The sequence below is a fragment of the Symphalangus syndactylus genome, chromosome 6 (assembly GCF_028878055.3).
Source record: "Symphalangus syndactylus isolate Jambi chromosome 6, NHGRI_mSymSyn1-v2.1_pri, whole genome shotgun sequence".
NCBI classification, from domain to species: domain Eukaryota; kingdom Metazoa; phylum Chordata; class Mammalia; order Primates; family Hylobatidae; genus Symphalangus; species Symphalangus syndactylus.
This window is the reverse complement of record NC_072428.2, coordinates 23,569,202-23,591,284: the sequence shown is the minus strand read 5'-3', so window position 1 is coordinate 23,591,284 and position 22,083 is coordinate 23,569,202. Positions and strand designations below refer to the sequence as shown.

The 22,083-nt window shown below is 37.5% G+C and overlaps 1 protein-coding gene across 2 annotated transcripts in view; it reads right to left on the bottom strand.

Annotated features, from left to right (window-relative positions):
• Nucleotides 1–22,083, bottom strand: part of CCDC73 (coiled-coil domain containing 73) — a 183,270-nt gene that overhangs the window by 117,148 nt on the left and 44,039 nt on the right. The window lies entirely within an intron of this gene.

The following is a 22,083-nucleotide window of genomic DNA, read 5'->3' as shown; positions in this document are numbered from 1 at the left end:
CTTAATCTGCAGAGGGGAGGGCAACAGAAACTATAGCTAAAAGCACTAGTGGAAACCCTCTGCAGCTGGGCAAGGGGACCAAAAGTCATCACTAAAAATTCTACCTAGGCAGACCTATCTTCCTTATCTCCTCTAAGCAGCAGCTGGGAAGAGGAGGACTGGGAGAACAAGGCAACAACAGTTCTTTCATTGTGGGAGGGGCAGGAATACATGCTAGGCCCAGCATTACATACGAAGGAGGGACCAAACACTCATGAAGATCTCATCCTGAGACTCAGGTTCACCTAAGACTAAGGTTTAATGAGAACATCAGAGAATGCCCTTCTTCCCCTATCTCCCACCACCGCCATGCCAATAAGCATCAAGTAAAAAGAACAAGGAGATACAGCAAGGAGAGCTGCAAAGACAGAGTTTCTCTGGGAAGCAGGACAAAGAAAAGACCCAAAGACAAGTGGGGAGGCCCAATGCCAAGCAGGAAGCAGTCATTTAGAAATACTCTCTGGTTTTGTTTGAAATAATGTAATACTCCTGAATTTGCCCACATCATAAACATAAGTTATCACTAGAGAAATCTGAAGCTTCTGCTGAATAACAGGCAGAGTTGAAAACTGCCTGGTTTAAGTATTGAAGGTGTGCCTCAACGCACACACACACACACAGAGCCCTTCTGTAAAAACTAGGAGATTTTTTGTTTCCTTTGGTATTTAAAGAAATCTCTGTGATCACTAGCTGACCACTAATATTAACAGCAAAGTCAGTAGCCACACACAACAAATACAACAGACCTTACAAATTAGTTCAAAGACAAATTAGTTCAAAGACACACTAAACAAAGACAAGAAGCAGGAACCCTAGAAAGTGAGAAGAGTCTGATTTCCAGAGCTGCCATATATCCAAAATGTTTTTAACAAAAAGTTACAAGGCATGCAAAGTAAAAGCAAAGTGTAGCCCATTATATGGGAAAAAAAAATAATGGAAATTATACTTTAGGAAGCCCAGAAATTGGATGTACTACATAAAACTTTTAATCAAACTATTTTAAATACGGTCAAAGAGCTAAAAGAGACCATGTACAAAAACATAACTGTTAAAAAGATAATAAGCAAATGCTACAAAAAAACTTTACACTCAGTAATTTGACAACTTAGAGAAATTGGCCAATGTCTCGAAAGCCACAAACTATCAAAACTCAACCAAGATAATACAGACAATCTAAATAGCCCTGTAACTATGAAAGGAGTTGAGTTTTTAATAAAAAGTCTCCCAAAAAGAAATCTTCAGGCCCAGATGGTTTCACTGGAGAATACTACCAAATATTTAAAGAATTAACACCACTTTTACACAGTCTCTTCCAGAAAAATAGAAGAAGAGGAAACACATACTAACTGATTTTATCAGACCTATTTACCATAATACCAATACCAAAGACAGCACAAAGGGAATACTCTGACCAATACTTCTCACAAATTTTGATGCAAAAATCCTTAATAACATATTAGCAAACAGAATCCAACAATATAATTTAAAAATTATATACCATGACAAGTGGAATTTATTGCAGGTATGCAAAGCTGGTTCAACAGTTGAAAATCAATCAGTATAATTTATTACATCAATATGCTAATCATATGATCACATCAACCAACACAGGGAAAACACTTAACAAAATTCAACATCCATTCTTGATAAAAACTCTTACCAAGTTAGGAATAAAAATATTATCCTTGCTTTTTGTAAAGAACATTTACAAAAACCCTACATTTAGCATCATATTTAATGGTGAAAGACTGCTTTCCCTTTAAGATCAGAAACAATATAGGGATGTCTATTCTCATCGCTCTTATTAAATATAATACTGAAAGTTTTAGCCACTGCTATAAGTCATACCCAAGTAAATAAACAGATTGGAAAGGAAAAAATAAAACTACCTCTATTTGCAGATGATATGATTGTATGCATAGAAAATACTAAGGAACCTACAAAAAAACTCCCAAAAATAGTAAGTGAATTTAAGAAGGTCACAGGATACAAGATTAACACACAAAAAACAATGTCATATTTCTATATTTTAACAATGAATATGCAGAAACCAAAATTGAAAATGCAACTTATAATCACATCAGAGAAAATGAATTATATAAGTATACACTTTGAAAAGCATTTATAGGATCTGTATGCTAATATATACAACATAGATTAATTTAAAACATGCTGAGTGAAAGCAGCCTTACCCAAAAGAATACACAATGATGATTCCATTTAAATGAAATGGTAGAATAAAAAAAACTAATTGAGTAAGGTAAAAAATCAAGAGAGCAATTATCTCTTGGGGTGGGCATTAAGGATAGAATTTGCCTGGCAAGAGGCATGAGGGAGCTTTCTGTGTTGATGAAAATATTTTACATCTTGACAAGGTTTCAATTATACAGGCGTATTCATCTGTCAAAACTCACTGAATGTACAGCTGTCTACGTTTCATTGTATATAAACTTTAATGTAAGGAAAAAAGCCGTAGAAAAATAGTAAACTCTTTGTAATGATACTTATTTTATTTTTTATTTTTTGAGACACAGTCTCGCTCTGTCACCCAGACCCAGCCTGGAGTGCAGTGGTGCGATTTTGGCTCACTGCAACCTCCGCATCCCAGGTTCAAGCAATTCTCCTGCCTCAGCCTTTCAAGTAGCTGAGATTACAGGTACATGCCACCATGCCCAGCTAATTTTTATATTTTTAGTAGAAATGGGGTTTTACCACGTTGGCCAGGCTGGTCTCAAACTCCTGGCCTCAGGTGATCTGTCTGCCTCGGCCTCCCAAAGTGCTGCGATTACAGGAAAGAGCCACTGCACTTGGCCCATGATATTCATTTTAAATATCAGGAGGAAGTATACTGATGTCTGCAATTTACTTTGAAATCATCAGAATGAAGTCAAAAGAGGGATAGATAGATATGTGATAAAGCAAAAATAAAAAAATTAATGTTATATGAGTGTTCACTGTAAAATTCTTTCAGTTTTGCTGTATATTTGACAATTTTCATAACATGTTGGAGAGAAAACAAAGAGTAGATATTAACAGATAAAATATGTGCTTTTTAAATGAAATATTTTTCTATGACTCACTTTTTTTTTTTTTTTTTTTTTTTTTTTTTTTTGAGACAGAGTCGCCCAGGCTGGAGTGCAGTAGTGCGATCTCAGTTCACCGCAAGCTCTGCCTCCTGGGTTCACGCCATTCTCCTGCCTCGGCCTCCCGAGTAGCTGGGGTAGCTGGGACTACAGGCGCCCACCACTGTGCCCGGCTAATTTTTTGTATTTTTAGACATATTTTGTATTTAAAACATATTGAAAAAGGAAATAAATGTACATATATACATTTGTTTTGGGAAGGAGTGTGCATAAAACATGCATCTCTTCTCAAAGCAGTTGGACTGAAAATGTACAAGATACCGTTTTCATCATGTAGGTCTGGTTCTCTTTTAACCACTTCTCTTTCAGTGGTTAGAGTGGGTTCTGAGTTCTTACCATGATTTAGATATTGTTCTTAGTACTTTTTATTTATTAATTGAATCCTGGACATAATATAATGAGGTAGGTTCTCTTACTATTGCCATTTTATACATAAGGAACCTGAGATAGCAAGAGGGTAAATAGGTTGCCTAAAGTCACACAGGAGGTAAATGGCAGAGCCAGTATTCGAACTCAGATCATCTGTCTCCAAAGTATTTTAAATGCTGCATTATACTACCTTGAAGAGATTGTGGATGCTGCAGAACAGTATGGATTGTTATGATATATATTCATTTCCTTCAAAAACTTCAGAAGTTAATCTTTATATCCCCTCAAATTTAGGAAACCATTCAAAATTATTTTACCTATGTAAAATATGCAAGCACAATCTGGTTATTTGGTAAAACATCTCAAAATAAAAACTAGAAATATTTGTTGAATGAAAAACAAAAGAATTTAAGAATTGCTATGAATTTTCTAATATTAATAGATACTTTTCTATATCAGAAATCTTTGTAATAGATTAAGTTGACCAATGTGAAAATCATGGTTCAAATACTATTAAGAAAGAGATTTGTGTAAATATAAACTTTTAGGCTAGCCCATAAATGTTAGAAATATTTATCTTGAGTACTTTTCAGACCAAGAAACTATCTGGAAGAGTGATTAGTATTTTCTTAGACAACATGAGAAACTGATTTGAGCAATTTCGTAGGAGGTGGATTATGAGTTCGAAAAGGAATGTACAAGTACCCAGTTACAATTTTGGCTGCTTGGACACGTGCCTGGTGTATGTACCTAAATCTGTTCAGGGTCAAGAATTGAAGAGGCCTGACCAATACATAGCCCATCTTGTAAAACTGCTGCCTGAAGCAAACACTTTAAAAAAGGCATGACACTTTCTAAAGGTTATGAAGAGTAAATAAACCATCAAATTACTCCTCTTTTATTGTTTTTGTAAAAACACTTACATCCTTGTAGTCCTAAGGCATCTAATAAAAAATAAACACTTTTAAGATTCTGTATTCTAGGTACTTTATTGAAGTTAGAGACATTTTTTATTAAATTTAATATTTTTTCTCATTGACATTTAATAAGAATTTTTATAATTTTTAAAAGCTGCTTAAAGATAAATGGAAGAAAAAATTAAAGTTCTAATAAAAAGTTTAATAATTTATAATAGAAAGCATAAAGTTAATAAAATCCTACTCTAGTACAAATATATTCTAATGCTATTTTTCTGCAATGTGGCTAACACCTATTTTATCAGTTTTCCATATGGTATAAAGATATACATTCTACAAATCATAATAATCAGAAAGGGGTATGATTCTATCCATACCATTTTTAATTTTATGGGGTATTGAAATGCTGCTTAATGTTATTTACCACATATTATACCATTAATTATCCAGTTTTCCCTCATACTTTTCTTATTTTAAACCACCCAAAACTCCACTGACTTTTGTTTACTGCTAATTTAGAATTCAAAAATTTATTCTTTAGATATTTAACAAATTTAATGTGCCCTTTCTGAACTACCCTAATACTTTGCTCATGATTCTATTATGATACATAATACATACTATGTGATAGTATAGTCATTAATTTGCATAGCATGTGATGCCCATTAAATTTTCAATTTTCTTAAGGCATAGATTGAGAAATGGCTTATAAAGGGTTATCAAATTAATGCATAATTTAAAAGCCTAAAAGATTTGTTGTAGAGATCTTTAATCCCCATTGTAGAGATGATCTGGCTCAGAAATATAGTTTGTTTTAAAACTTTCAACTTACTTCTGATTTTTAGAATTCAATAGATTTCATGGTGAAATCTGTATTTCTAGTTTCTCTTCAATAATTGAAAAAGCTGGATAGCACAGAGCTTATTTTTCTACATGCCAATAATTACTTGGAGCTGAATGGCAGATGTAGGTTGAACTGAAGATATATGCTTTCCAGGTCAACATAATTCCTACCCTACTCACATCACATGCGAACTGCCTGAATTCTGAAGGAAGGTGTCTGTTACTTGTTACTCCTGTGCTATTACTGTGCATCCTCACTCCTTATCAGTAATTCTATCTATGTGTTAAGGACATGTATCAAAAACGATGTCTAACTTCTAAAATGCAGACATTGTGGATTCAATATAAACTATTTTGTTGATTCGGACTGTTAATTTGCAAATCATTATAAATTTTAAACACTCAATTTTTTTCAAATATTATCATTACCATTTTAGGTTCATACAGACAAAAATGAGTAATATCCCCTCTTATTAATTACTATACAGTTAAGTAGTGAAATATAGTTTAGTGAAGTAAGAAGATGTCTTTTTTTTTTTTACTTTATAGTAATCCCCCCTTATCCATGGGTTCACTTTCTGAGGTTTCAGTTACCCGCAGTCAACCATTGTCCAAAAATAGGTCAACATAATACAATAAGATATTTTGGCAGAAAGTGAGACCACATTTGCATAATTTTTATTATAGTATATTGCTATAATTGTTCTATTTTTAGCGGTTAACTTCTTATATGCATAATTTATAAATTAAACTTCATTACAGGTATGTACACATCAGGAAAAACAGTACATATTGCACAGGGTTTGATACTATCTGAGGTTTCACGCATCTGCTGCAGGTCCTGGAACTTATCCCCCACAAAATAAGGAGAGACCACTATATCTCGTTGTCCTACCTACTAGCTTATAAAACACTGTGTTTTGCTCATTACAACTAAAGACATTTTGCTATCTAACCCTTTACAATATAGCTCAATTTTATGTTAACAACTTTATTCATTTCAGCTAACTTATACACGTTAATGGAAGAACACTGGACAAGGAATGGGGAGATGTAAGTACGAGTCTCTGGGTTTTAGGTTGGTCTAGAAGGTTGGTCTATAATTAGATCACTTTCATCTCTAAATTTCTACAATTTCATGATCCTGCAAAAAGACTGATGATGTAGAATACATCTCCAAGATCATACAGAGAAGAGAACCATAAAGAAGTGATCCTGATAATCAGCATCTGATAGGTCACTAGAAGCTGAGACCACTAGCAGTCTTATAAGGATAGGCTTAGTGTTCAGGGCCCGCCAAGGAGGAGGGACTCTGGCAAATATCCTAGAATTTTAGTTGCAACCCCAAAGAGCTACACTCTTAGAGTACAAAGTGGAAATAAATTACTCCTCACAAAGATGAAAACAGCTTCCAGGCAGCTGAATCTCTGACTAGTAAAATAATCTGCCCAACTCCAACTTCCAGAAGCAAAAGTAAATCTCTCTAAAGAAAGATAATACCATCCAAAGCCTCAAATTTCCTTTACAACTTTTCATGCACAAAGTCAGTCATGGAATCAAAATTTACTCTACTTCACTGGAGAAAAGGTCAAATGACCAAAAACCAAGAGAGAAAGAGAGACAATAGAAATGGATCTACAAGAAGTCCAGATATTGGATTTATTGACATAGACTTTAAAATATATGTGATTAACATGCTCAGGGAAATATATAACAAAATGAATTTCCACAGAGGACTGAAAATTATAAAAGACAAACCATATGTTAATATTAGAACTGAAAAATATAATAAATCAAATTAAGAACTCAATAGATTGAGTTTATCAGCAGATTAGACAAATTGAAGAGAGAATTAGTAAAGTGAAAGGACAGAAAAAAATAGCTAGACTGAAACATGTAGAGAAAAAAATATGGAAAACATAGACAGAAAAATCAGTAATAATATAGAAGATTTTAACAAGATTGACAAAGTTGGTCTATATAATTCATATTCACAGAACACTGCACCTAAGAAATGCAGAATACACATTATTTTCAAATTCATCAGTGTTAGAATATTTACCAAAATCAATTATATGCTTGGCCAGAAAGCAAATCTCTACATATATTAAGTGACTGCAATTATATGGACTATATTATCTGATACAATAGAAATAAGCTAGAAATCAATTTTTTAAGTTAGCAAAAAATAAAATACCCAAATATTCTTAAAAGAAGTATACTTCTAAGTAGCCAATATGTTGAAGAAAAAATTACAACAAAATTAGAAAATAATTTGAATAAAAATACAATATATAAAACTTAGGATCCAGCTGAAGCCATATTGAGAAAAATTTATAGTCTTATAAATGCCAGGATCCAGTCCAGGTTACCACATTGCATTTAGTCATCATGTCTCCTTAGATTCCTCCATTCTGTCACAGTTTCTCAGTCTTTCCTTGTTTTTACTGACCTTGACACTTTCGAAGAATATTATTGAGGTATCTTGTAGAATGTCCCTCAAATGGGACTTGTCTGATATTTTTTCATAATTATACTAGCTGTGGGGGAAGAATGTCATAGAGAATAAAGTTCCCTTTTCATCACATTGCATCATGAATATTTGATACTCACGTGAATCACTGATACCGACATGAATTATTTCTGGGTTTTAGGTGGGTCTAGAAGGTTGGTCTCCACTGTAAACCTAGTATTTTTCCCTTACATATTCTAGTCATTAGAAACAAGTCACTTATTCCACAGTAGGGTGGGGTGTTGGAGCATAGAATTAAGCTCTGCTTCCCGGAGGGAGGAATAGCAAACAATTTTGAACAAGATATAAAATCACTACAGTAAATAATTTGGAAAAAATATTGTGTGACTGTGTAACTACCTTGTTTCTCCTTAAAGTTTCAGCCATCAAATTTGGCATTCATCAGTGGATACTGCCTGCAGCAATTTTTTTTTTTTTTTTTTTTGAGACGTTGTCTCGCTCTGTGGCCCAGGCTGGAGGGCAGTGGCGCAATCTCGGCTCACTGCAACCTCCGCCTCCCGGGTTGAAGCAATTCCCTGCCTCAGCCTCCCGTGTAGCTGGGATTACAGGCACCCACCACCATGCCCGCCTAGTTTTTGTATTTTTAGTAGAGATGGGGTTTCACCATCTTGGCCAGGCTGGTCTTGAACTCCTGACCTCATGATTCACCTGCCTCGGCCTCCCAAAGTGCTGGGATTACAGGCGTGAGCCACTGTGCCTGGCCTGCAGCAATTATTACTGTGATTTTCTAAGGGTGATTTTTCTATTTCTCCTTTTCTTCCTACATTTGGTAGCTGAAATTCTTTTGTAAAATATTTTTCCCAGCTGAGTGCGGTGGCTCCCGCCTGTAATCCTAGCACTTTGGGAGGCAGAGGCAGGTGGATCGCTTGAGGCTATGAGTTTGAGACCAGTCTGAGCAACATGAGGAGACCTCATCTATACATAAAATTTAAAATTTAGCCAGGCATGATGGTGCCACCTGTGGTCCCAGCTACTCAGGAGGCTGAGGTAGGAGGATTGCTTAAGCCCAGGAGGTCAAGACTGCAGTGAAGCATGGTTGCACCATTGCACTCCAGCCTAGGTAACAGAGCAAGACCTTGTCTCAAAAAAATAGTACTAAATAAATAAATAAACTCCCCTCTCCCCAATTTATCCATTTATTTAATCATTTATTTATATTAATAGGGGATCCAATAATATCATTATTTTGTGGTTCAAATTGCTCCAGTTTTAACCATGGGAGCTCTTTCGGGCTGTCTTATGTATCCTTTTGACATTACTTTAAGTACTTCCTTACTTTCCAGCACTACAAGATGCCCAGCCCTAAAATAGGTCATGTCTCCTGGTTCCTTTTACTAAGAGTCCTGGTTCCTTTTACTAGATAATAATATTTAGATCCCAAGATCTGGGTATCAGTTCTTCTAGGCCCTCTCAGCAGACAAAGCTAGAAAATATATGTATACATGCTAACCCATGTATACACATACGTCTATATTTATCTTTCTATCTGTATATAATTAAACCATGAATTTATACTGATATCTCCAATTCTGTTTTGGTTTTTTTGGTTTCGTTTTGTTTTGTTCTGTTTTGTTTTGTTTTGTTCTGTTTTGTTTTGTTTTTTTGAGCTGGAGTCTTGCTCTGTCGCCCAGGCTGGAGTGCAGTGGTGTGATCTCAGCTCACTGCAACCTCTGCCTCCCAGGTTCAAGCAATTCTCCTGCCTCAGCCTCCCAAGGAGCTGGGACTACAGGAGTGCACCACCACACTCGACTAATTTTTGTATTTTTAGTAGAGATGGGGTTTCACCATGTTGGCCACGCTGGTCTTGAACTCCTGACCTCAGGTGGATTCACCCGCCTTGGCCTTCCAAAATGCTGGGATTATAGGCATGAACCACCCTGCCCAGCCCAATTCTTTTTTTTTTCAACTTTAAGTGTCAGGGTACATGTGCAGGATGTGCAGGTCTGTTACATAGGTAAAGGTGTGCCATGGTGGTTTGCTGCACAGATCAACCCGTCATCTAGGTATTAAGCCTAGCATCCATTAGCTATTCTTCCTGATGCTCTCCCTCCCCATCCCTGCCCTAATAGACTCCAGTGTATGTTGTTCCCCACTATGTGTCCATGTGTTTGTATCATTCAACTCCCACTTATAAGTGAAAATATGCAGTGTTTGGTTTTCTGTTGCTGCGTTACTTTGCTGAGCATAACAGCTTCCAGCTCCATCCATGTCTCTGCAAAGGACCTGATCTCGTTCCTTTTTATGGCTGCATAGTATTCCATGGTGTGTATATACCATATTTTATTTATCCTATCACTCATGGGCTTTTAGGTTGATTCCATGTCTTTGCTATTGTGAATAGTGCTGCAATGAACATACGTGTGCATGTATTAATATTTTTATAAAACAATGTTTTAGATTTCTTTGGGTATATACCCAACAATGGGATTGGTGGGTCAAATGGTATTTCTGCCTCAGATCTTTGAGGAATCGCCACACCATCTTCCACGATGGTTGAACTAATTTACGCTCCCACAAACAGTGTAAAAGCATTCCTTTTTCTCTGTATCCTTGCCAGCATCTGTTGTTTTTTGACTTTTTAATAATCACCATTCTAACTGGCATGAGGTATCTCCAACTCTAATGCAGCAGCAAAGAGCTCATTCTAGCCTTCCCCTTTGCTTATTAGTAACTTCTTTCAACAGTGAAAAAATCTACCTATCTCTCAGTACCGATTTGCTTATTTGTTCAACTCTAGTATACCTGTAGTTTCAGAATTGCTGACATGCACCCATCCAAGAAACAAATCCACCAAGTAGAAACATTGTTTATGTACCTTTCTTTTTGTCTTTAGCCTTACAGTATCCAGTCAAAGTGCCATTTTCCAAAGTTAAGTCAACTTCTTTTCCCCCTACTCTGCTCATTGAGGTTTATGTTATGCATTTGTGAAAGTCTGTTACATTTTCATAGTATAAATTCCACACTAGAGTTCTCCTGCACATCCTTGTAAATTTGCATATAGTACAGTTTACTCCTTCTGGTGTCATTTTACAGGTTTGACAGAAGAATGTTGTGGTAGACCACTACTATATAATACATAGAGTTACATCATCCCCTAAATTTCTCATGCATTCCATATAGCAAACCCCTCTCCTATCCTCCAATACCTAGTAATCACTGATTTATTTTCCATTGCTATAGTTCTGTCTTTTCCAGAATGTCGTATAAATGCATTATACTATACAGCCTCTTGAATCTGGCTTCTCTCACTTAGAAAATTTCATTTAAGATTCACACCTCCATTTTTGAGGATTTTTTTGCTGGGAATAGAATTCTAGGTTGGTAGTTATTCTTTTAGCATTTTAAAGGTGCCATTCTATTGTGTTCCGGGTTGAGTAATTATTATTGAGAAGCCCACTATCCATCTTCATCTTATTGTTGTTGCTTTGAAAATAATTAATCTTTTCCACTTGTGGCTGCTTTTAAGATTCTGTTTGGTTTTCAGTTTTTCCATGATGTATCTGGGTATGATTTTCTGTGTATTCATCCTACTGGGCTTCACAGAGCTTCTTGAATCTCTGGGTGGTATGTTTAATCCATTTTGGATATTTTCTAATGTCATGTAGTTCTACAATCCTATCTTCTGCTGTGTCTAATCAGCTGCTAAATCTATTGAGTTCTGAGGGGGAGGTTCCAAGAAGGACAAATAGGAATAGCTCCAGTCTACAGCTCCCAGCGTGAGCGATGCAGAAGGCGGGTGATTTCTGCATTTCCAACTGAGGTACCGGGTTCATCTTACTGGGCTTGGCGGACAGTGGGTGCAGGGCAGTGAGTGCAGCCCACAGACCGTGAGCCGAAGCAGGGCGAGGCATCATCTCACCTGCGAAGCACAAGGGATCAGGGAATTCCCCTTCCTAGCCAAGGGAAGCCATGACAGATGACACCTGGAAAATTGGGTCACTCTCACCCTAATACTGTGCTTTTCCAGCGGTCGTAGCAAACAGCACACCAGGAGATTATATCCTACGCCTGGCTCAGAGGATCCCACACCCACGGCGCCTGGCTCACTGCTAGCACAGCAGTCTGAGATCACACTGCAAGGTGGCAGCAAGGCTGAGGGAGGGGCGCCCACCATTGCTGAGGCTTGAGTAGGTAAACAAAGCGGCCAGGAAGCTCGAACTGAGTGGAGCCCATCACAGCTCAAGGAGGCCTGCCTGCCTCTGTAGACTCCACCTCTGGGGGCAGGGCATAGCTGAACAAAAGGCAGCAGAAACCTCTGCAGAATTAAACGCCCCTGTCTGACAGCTTTGAAGAGAGTAGTCGTTCTCCCAGCATGGAGTTTGAGAATGGACAGATTGCCTCCTCAAGTGGGTCCCTGACTCCCGAGTAGCCTAACTGGGAGGCACTTCCCAGTAGCGGCTGACTGACACCTCATACAGCCGTGTGCCCCTCTGAGACGAAGCTTCCAGAGGAACAATCAGGCAACAACATTTGCTGTTCTGCAATATTTGCGGTTCTGCAGCCTCCACTGGTGATACCCAGGCAAACAGGGTCTGGAGTGGACCTCCAGCAAACTCCAACAGACCTGCAGCTGAGAGTTCTGACTGTTAGAAGAAAAACTAACAGACAGAAAGGACATCCACACCAAAACCCCATCTGTACGTCACCATCATCAAAGACCAAAGGTAGAAAAAACCACAAAGATGGGGAGATACCAGAGCAGAAAAGCTGAAAATTCTAAAAATAAGAGTGCCTCTTCTCCTGCAAAGGAACACAGCTCCTCACCAGCAAAGGAACACAGCTGGATGGAGAATGACTTTGATGAGTTGAGAGAAGAAGGCTTCAGAAGACCAGTAATAACAAACTTCTCCGAGCTAAAGGAGCATGTTCGAACCCATCACAAAGAAGCTAAAAACCTTGAAAAAAGATTGGACGAATGGCTAACTAGAATAGACAGCACAGAGAAGACCTTAAATGACCTGATGGAGCAGAAAACCATGGCACAAGAACTACGTGACAAATGCGCAAGCTTCAGTAGCTGATTTGATCAACTGAAGGAAAGGGTGTCAGTGATTGAAGATCAAATGAATGAAATGAAGTGAGAAGAGAAGTTTAGAGAAAAAAGAGTAAAAAGAAACGAGCAAAACCTCCAAGAAATATGGGACTATGTGAAAAGACCAAATCTACGTCTGATTGGTGTACCTGAAAGTGATGGGGAGAATGGAACCAAGTTGGAAAACACACTTCAGGATATTACCCAGGAGAACTTCCCCAACCTAGCAAGGCAGGCCAACATTCAAATTCAGGAAATACAGAGAATGCCACCAAGATACTCTTCGAGAAGAGCAACTCCAAGACACGTAATTGTCAGATTCACCAAAGTTGAGATGAAGGAAAAAATGTTAAGGGCTGCCAGAGAGAAACGTCAGGTTACCCACAAAGGGAAGCCCATCAGACTAACAGCAGATCTCTTGGCAGAAACTCTACAAGCCAGAAGAGAGTGGGGGCCAATATTCAACATTCTTAAAGAAAAGAATATTCAACCCAAAGTTTCATATCCAGCCAAACTAAGCTTCATAAGTGAAGGAGAAATAAAATCCTTTATAGACAAGCAAATGCTGAGAGATTTTGTCACCACCAGGCCTGCCCTACAGGAGCTCCTGAAAGAAGCACTAAACATGGAAAGGAACAACCAGTACCGGCCACTGCAAAAACATGTTAAAATGTAAAGACCATCGAGGCTAGGAAGAAACTGCATCAACTAACAAGCAAAATAACCAGCTAACATCATAATGACAGGATCAAATTGACACATAACAATATTAACCTTAAATGTAAATGGGCTAAATGCTCCAATTAAAAGACACAGACTGGCAAATTGGATAAAGAGTCAAGACCCATCAGTGTGCAGTATTCAGGAGACCCATCTCACATGCAGAGACACACATAGGCTCAAAATAAAGGGATGGAGGAAGATCTACCAAGCAAAAGGAAAACAAAAAAAGGCAGGGGTTGCAATCCTAGTCTCTGATAAAACAGACTTTAAACCAACAAAGATAAAAAGGGACAAAGAAGGCCATTACATAATGGTAAAGGGATCAATTCAACAAGAAGAGCTAACTATCCTAAATATATATGCACCCAATACAGGAGCACCCAGATTCATAAAGCAGGTCCTTAGAGACCTACAAAGAGATTTAAACTCCCACACAATAATAATAGGAGACTTTAACACCCCACTGTCAACATTAGACAGATCAACAGGACAGAAAGTTAAAAAGGATATCCAGGAATTGAACTCAGCTCTGCACCAAGTGGACCTAAGAGACATCTACAGAACTCTCCACCCCAAATCAACAGAATATACATTCTTCTCGACACCACATGACACTTATTCCAAAACTGACCACATAGTTCGAAGTAAAGCACTCCTCAGCAACTGTAAAAGAACAAAAATTATAACAAACTGTCTCTCAGGCCACAGTACAATCAAACTAGAACTCAGGATTAAGAAACTCACTCAAAACCACTCAACTACATGGAAACTGAACAACCTGCTCCTGAATGACTACTGGGTACATAACGAAATGAAGGCAGAAATAAAGATGTTCTTTCAAACCAATGAGAACAAAGACACAACATACCAGAATCTCTGGGACACATTTAAAGCAGCGTGTAGAGGGAAATTTATAGCACTAAATGCCCACAAGAGAAAGCAGGAAAGATCTAAAATTGACACCCTAACATCACAATTGAAAGAACTAGAGAAGCAAGAGCAAACACATTCAAAAGGTAGCAGAAGGCAAGAAATAATTAAGATCAGAGCAGAACTGAAGGAGACAGAGAAACAAAAAACCCTTCAAAAAAATCAATGAGCCGGGTGCAGTGGCTCATGCTTGTAATCCCAGCACTTTGGGAGGCTGAGGCGGGCAGATCACGAGGTCAGGAGATCGAGACCACGGTGAAACCCTGTCTCTACTAAAAATACAAAAAATTAGCCAGGCGTGCTGGCGGGCGCCTGTAGTCCCAGCTACTCGAAGAGGCTGAGGCAGGAGAATGGCGTGAACCCGGGAGGCAGAGCTTGCAGTGAGCCAAGATTGCGCCACTGCACTCCAGCCTGGGAGACAGAGCGAGACTCCATCTCAAAAAAAAAAAAAAAAAAATCAATGAATCCAGGAGCTGGTTTTTTGAAAAGATCAACAAAATTGATAAACTGCTAGCAAGACTAATAAAGAAAAAAAGAAAGAAGAATCAAATAGATGCAATAAAAAATGATAAAGGAGAAATCACACTGATCCCACAGAAATACAAACTACCATCAGAGAATACTATAAACATCTCTACACAAATAAACTAGAAAATCTAAAAGAAATGGATAAATTCCTGGACGCATACACCCTCCCAAGACTAAACGAGGAAGAAGTTGAATCACTGAATAGACCAATAACAGGCTCTGAAATTGCAGCAATAATTAAGAGCTTACCAACCAAAAAAAGTCCAGGACCTGATGGATTCACACCCGAATTCTACCAGAGGTACAAAGAGGAGCTGGTACCATTCCTTCTGAAACTATTCCAATCAATAGAAAAAGAGGGAATCATCCCTAACTCATTTTATGAGGCCAACATCATCCTGATATCAAAGCCTGGCAGAGACAAAACAAAAAGAGAGAATTTTAGGCCAATATCCCTGATGAACATCGATGCAAAAATCCTCAATAAAATACTAGCAAACCGAATCTAGCAGCACATCAAAAAGCTTATCCACCATGATCAAGTGGGCTTCATCCCTGGGATGCAAGGCTGGTTCAACATACACAAATCAATAAACATAATCCAGCATATAAACAGAACCAAAGACAAAAACCACATGATTATCTCACTAGATGCAGAAAAGGCCTTTGACAAAATTCAACCACACTTCATGCTAAAAACTCTCAATAAATTCGGTATTGATGGGACATATCTCAAAATAATAAGAGCTATCTATGACAAACCCACAGCCAATATCATACTGAATGGGCAAAAACTGGAAGCATTCCCTTTGAAAACCAGCACAAGATGGGGATGCCCTCTCTCACCACTCCTATTCAACATAGTGTTGGAAGTTCTGGCCAGGGCAACCAGGCAGGAGAAGGAAATAAAGGGTATTCAATTAGGAAAAGAGGAAGTCAAATTGTCCCTGTTTGCAGATGACATGATTGTATATTTAGAAAACCCCATCGTCTCAGCCCAAAATCTCCTTAAGCTGATAAGCAACTTCAGCAAAGTCTCAGGATACAAAATCAATGTGCAAAAATCACAAGCATTCTTATACACCAATAACAGACAAACAGAGAGCCAAATCATGAGTGAACTCCCAATCATAACGGCTTCAAAGAGAATAAAATACCTAGGAATCCAACTTACAAGGGATGTGAAGGACCTCTTCAAGGAGAACTACAAACCACAGCTCAATGAAATAAAAGAGGACACAAATGGAAGAACATTCCATGCTCATGGATAGGAAGAATCAATATCATGAAAATGGCCATACTGCCTAAGGTAATTTATAGATTCAATGCCATCTCTATCAAGCTACCAATGACTTTATTCACAGAATTGGAAAAAACTACTTTAAACTTCATATGGAACCAAAAAAGAGCCTGCATTGACAAGACAATTCTAAGCCAAAAGAACAAAGCTGGAGGCATCACGCTACCTGACTTCAAACCATACTACAAGGCTACAGTAACCAAAACAGCATGGTACTGGTACCAAAACAGAGATATAGACCAATGGAACAGAACAGAGCCCTCAGAAATAATACCACACATCTACAGCCATCTGATCTTTGACAAACCTGACAAAAACAAGAAATGGGGAAAGGAGTCTCTATTTAATAAATGGTGCTGGGAAAACTGGCTAGACATATGTAGAAAGCTGAAACTGGATCCCTTCCTTACACCTTATACAAAAATTAATTCAAGATGGATTAAAGACTTACATGTTAGACCTAACACCATAAAAACCCTAGAAAAAAAACCTAGGCAAAACCATTCAGGACATAGGCCTGGGCAAGGACTTCATGTCTAAAACACCAAAAGCAATGGCAACAAAAGTCAAGATTGACAAATGGGATCTAATTAAACTAAAGAGCTTCTGCACAGCAAAAGAAACTACCATCAGAGTGAACAGGCAACCTACAGAATGGGAGAAAAATTTTGCAATCTATTCGTCTGACAAAGGGCTAATATCCAGAATCTACAAAGAACTCAAACAAATTTACAAGAAAAGAACAAACAACCCCATCAAAAAGTAGGTGAAGGATATGAACGCACACTTCTCAAAAGAAGACATTCATGCAGCCAACAGACACATGAAAAAATGCTCGTCATCACTGGCCATCAGAGAAATGCAAATCAAAACCACAATGAGATACCATCTCACACCAGTTAGAATGGCGATCGTTAAAAAGTCAGGAAACAACAGGTGCTGGAGAGGATGTGGAGAAATAGGAACACTTTTACACTGTTGGTGGGATGGTAAACTAGTTCAACCATTGTGGAAGACATTGAAGACAGTGTGGCCATTCCTCAAGGATCTAGAACTAGAAATACCATTTGACCCAGCCATCCCATTACTGGGTATATACCCAAAGGATTACAAATCATGCTACTATAAAGACACATGCACACACGTATGTTTATTGCAGCACTGTTCACAAAAGCAAAGACTTGGAACCAACCCAGATGTCCATCAGTGATAGACTGGATTAAGAAAATGCGGCACATATACACCATGGAATACTATGCAGCCATAAGAAAGGATGAGTTCATGTCCTTTGTAGGGACATGGATGAAGGTGGAAACCATCATTCTCAGCAAACTATCACAAGGACAAAAAACCAAACACCACATGTTCTCACATATATATATATATATATATATATATACACACACATATATATACATATATACACATATACATATATATACACATATACATATATATATACACATATACATATACATATATACACATATACATATATATATATACATATATATATACACATATACATATATATACACCTATATATATACACATATACATATATATATATATACATATATTCCCCAGGCTGGACTCAACTCTTCCCACCTCAGCCTCCCTAGTAGCTGGGACTGCAGGTGTGCTCCCATTTCACCTGGCTCTTTATTTTTTTAATAGCAACAAAATATTCTTCATATTTGATTCAATCATCTAATTCTGCACATTAAACCTCCCCAAAATTTCATGATTTTTTAAACTTTTAAAACATCCTTTATTTTTAATATCTGTGGGTACATAGTAGGTGTGTGTGTGTACATATATATATACATGGTCCATGGGATATTTTGACACAGGGATACATTATATAAAAGCCACATCAGGGCCTGGCATGGTGGCTCACACCTGTAATCCCAGCACTTTGGGAGGCGGAGGTGGATGGACCACTTGAGACCAGGTCAAGACCAGCCTGGACAACATGGTAAAACCCCATCTCTACTAAAAATACAAAAATTAGCTCGGGAGGGCATGGTGGCACATGCCTGTTATCCCAGCTATTCAGGAGGCTGAGGCACGAGAATCACTTGAATCTAGGAGGCAGAGGTTGCCCGGAGCCAAGATCGTGCCATTGCACTCCAGCCTGGGCAACAGAGCAAGACTGTGTCTCAAAAAAAAATCACATCAGGGTAAATGAGGCATCCATCACCTCAAGCATTTATCCTTTATGTTACAAATAATCCAATTAATACTCAGTTATCTTTAAATGTATAACAAAATTATTAGACTATAGTCACCTTGTTGTGCTATCAGTTACTAGATCTTTTTCAGTCTATTTTTTTTGTACCCATGAACCATCCCCAGGTCACCCCTAACCCCACTCCCGCTACCCTTCCCAGCCTCTAGTAACCATCATTCTACTCTCTATCTCCATGAGTTTAACTGTTTTAATTTTTACCTCCCACGAATAAGTGAAGACATGCAAAGTTCATCTTTCTGTGCCTGGCTTATTTCACTTAACATAATGACCTCCAGTTCCATCCATGTTGTTGCAAGTAATAAGATCTCATTCTTCTTTATGGCTGAATTGTATATTCATATACACTGTGTATATGTACCACATTTTCATTATCCATTCATCTATTTACAGACACTTAGGTTGCTTCAAAATCTTGGTTACCGTGAATAGTGCTACAATAAACATGGGAGTACAGATATCTCTTTGATATGCTGATTTCCTTTCCTTTGGGTATATACCTAGTGGTGGGATTGCTGGATCATATGGTAGCTCTATTTTCAGTTTTTTAAGAAACCTGCAAATTGTTCTCCGTAGGGGTTATACTAATTTACATTCCCACCAACAGTGTATGAGGGTTCCCTTTTCTGCATATCCTCAACAGCATTTGTTATTGACTGTCTTTTGGATAAAAACCACTTTAACTGGGGTGAGATGGTATCTCATTGTAGTTTTGATTTGCATTTCTCTGATGATCAGTGATGAACACTTTTTCATATACCTGTGTGCCATTTGTATGTCTTCTTTCGAGAAATATTTATTCAGATCTTTTGCCCATTTTTAAATTGGATTGTTAGATTTTTTTCCTATATAGATGTTTGAGCTCTTTATGTATTTTGGTTATTAATCCCTTGTCAGATTGATCGTTTGCAAATATTTTCTCCCTTTCTGTGAGTTGTGTCTTCACTTTGTTGATTGTTTCTTTTGCTGTGCAGAAGCTTTTTAGCTTGATGTGATCCCATTTGTTCATTTTTGCTTTGGTTCCTGTGCTTGTGGGGTATTACTCAAGAAATCTTTGCCCAGTCCAATGTCCTGGAGAGTTTCCTCCAATATTTTCTTTTAGTAATTTCATAGCTTGAGGCTTTAGATTTAAGTCTTTAGTCCATTTTGGTTTTGTTTTTGTATATGGAAAGAGACAGTGCTCTACTTTCATTCTTCTGCACATGTATATCCAGGTTTTCCAGCACCATTTATTGAACAGTCATTCCTCAATGTATGTTCTTGGCACCTTTGTTGAAAATGAGTTCACCATAGGTGTGTGACTTTGTTTGTGGGTTCTCTATTCTGTTGCATTGGTCTATGTGTTTGTTTTTAATGCCAGTACCATGCTGTTTTGGTTACTATAGTTCTGCAGTATAATTTGAAATCAGGCAATGTGATTCCTGCAGTTCTGTTCTTTTTGCTCAGGATAGCTTTGGCTATTCTGGGTCTTTTGTGGTTCCATATAAATTTTAGAATTTTTTTTTCTATTTCTCTGAAGAATGCCATTAATATTTTCATTGGCATTGCATTAAATTTGTAGATTGCTGTGGGTATTATGGGCATTTTAACAATATTGATTCTTCCAAACCATGAACATGGAATATCTTTCCATTATTTTTTGTGTTCTCTTCCATCTCTTTCACCAATGTTTTATAGTTTTCATTGTAGAGAGCATTCAATTCTTTGACTGTTATTCCTTAGATATTTAATTTTATTTGTAGCTATTGTAAATCAGATTACTTTCTTGACTTCTTTTTCAGATTGCTTGCTGTTGGCATATAGAAATGCTACTGGTTTTTGTATGATGATTTTGTATTCTGCAACTTTACTGAATATGTTTATCAATTCTAATAGTTTTTGGTGGAATCTTTAGGTTTTTCCAAATAGAAGATCATATCGTCTGCAAACAAGGATAATTTGAATTCATCCTTTCCAATTTGGATGCCCTTTATTTATTCTTGTCTGATTGCTCTAGCTAGGGCTTCCAGTACTATGTTGAATAACAGTGGGCATCCTTGTCATGTTCCAGATTTTAGAGGAAAAGGTTTCAGTTTCTTCCCATTCAGTATAATACTAGCTCTGGGTCTATCATATATGGCTTTTATTGTATTGAGGTATGCTCCTTTTATAACCAGTTTTTGAGGGATTTTAATTATGAAGGGACATTGAATTTTATCAAATGTTTTCTGAGAATAAATTGGAATAATTATATGTTTGTCCTTCATTCTGTTGATATGCTATATCACATTGATTTGCATATGTGGAAACATCCTTGGATCCCTGTGATAAATCCCACTTGGTCATGATAAATGATCCTTTTAATGTGTTGTTGAATTCTGTTTGCTAGTATTTTGTTGAGAATTTTTGTAAATGTTCATCAGAGATATTGGTCTGTAGTTTTCTTTTCCTTTCTTTTTTTTTTTGTAATGTGTCTTTGTCTGGTTTGGTATCAGAGTAATACTGGCCTTGTAGAATGAGTATGGAGGTATTCCTTCTGCCTCTACTTTTTTTTGGAACAGTTTGAGTAGAATCGGTATTAGTTCTTCTTTAAACGGTTGATAAAATTCCACCCACCCCCCACAGGCCCCTGTGTGTGATGTTCCCCTCTCTGTGTCCATGTGTTCTCATTGTTCTACTCCCACTTATGAGTGAGAACATGTGGTGTTTGGTTTTCTGATCTTGTGATAGTTTTGTGAAACAAAAACTATTTTGTCTGATATAAGTATAGCTACTCCTGCTCTTTTTTGGTTTCCATTTGCATGGAATATCTTTTTCATCCCTTTATTTTTAGTCTATGTGTGACTTTATAGGTGAAGTGTGTCTCTTGTAGGTAACAGATTGTTGAGTCTCTTTTTTTAATCTATTCAGCCATTCTACATGTTCTTTATGTATTTATATATAATATATATATTTATATATACTTTAAATTCTAGGTTACATGTGCAGAATATGCAGTTCTGTTACATAGGTATACACATGCCATGGTGGTTTCCTGCACCCATCAACCTGTCACCTACATTAGGTATTTCTCCTAATGCTATTCCTCCCCTAGTCACCCACCCCCTCACAGGCCCCTGTGTGTGGTGTTCCCCTCCCTGTGTCCACGTGTTCTCATTGTTCTACTCCCACTTCTGAGTAAGAACGTGGTGTTTGGTTTTCTGATCTTGTGATAGTTTGCTGAGAATGATGGTTTCCAGCTTCATCCATGTCCCTACAAAGGACATGAACTCATCCTTTTTATGGCTGCATAGTATTCCATGGTGTACATGTGTCACATTTTCTTAATCCAGTCTATCAATGATGGACATTTGGGTTGGTTCCAAGTCTTTGCTATTGAGAATAGTGCTGCAGTAAACATATGTGTGCATGTGTCTTTATAGCAGCATGATTTATAATCCTTTGGGTATATGCCCAGTAATGGCATGGCTGGGTCAAATGGTATTTCTAGTTCTAG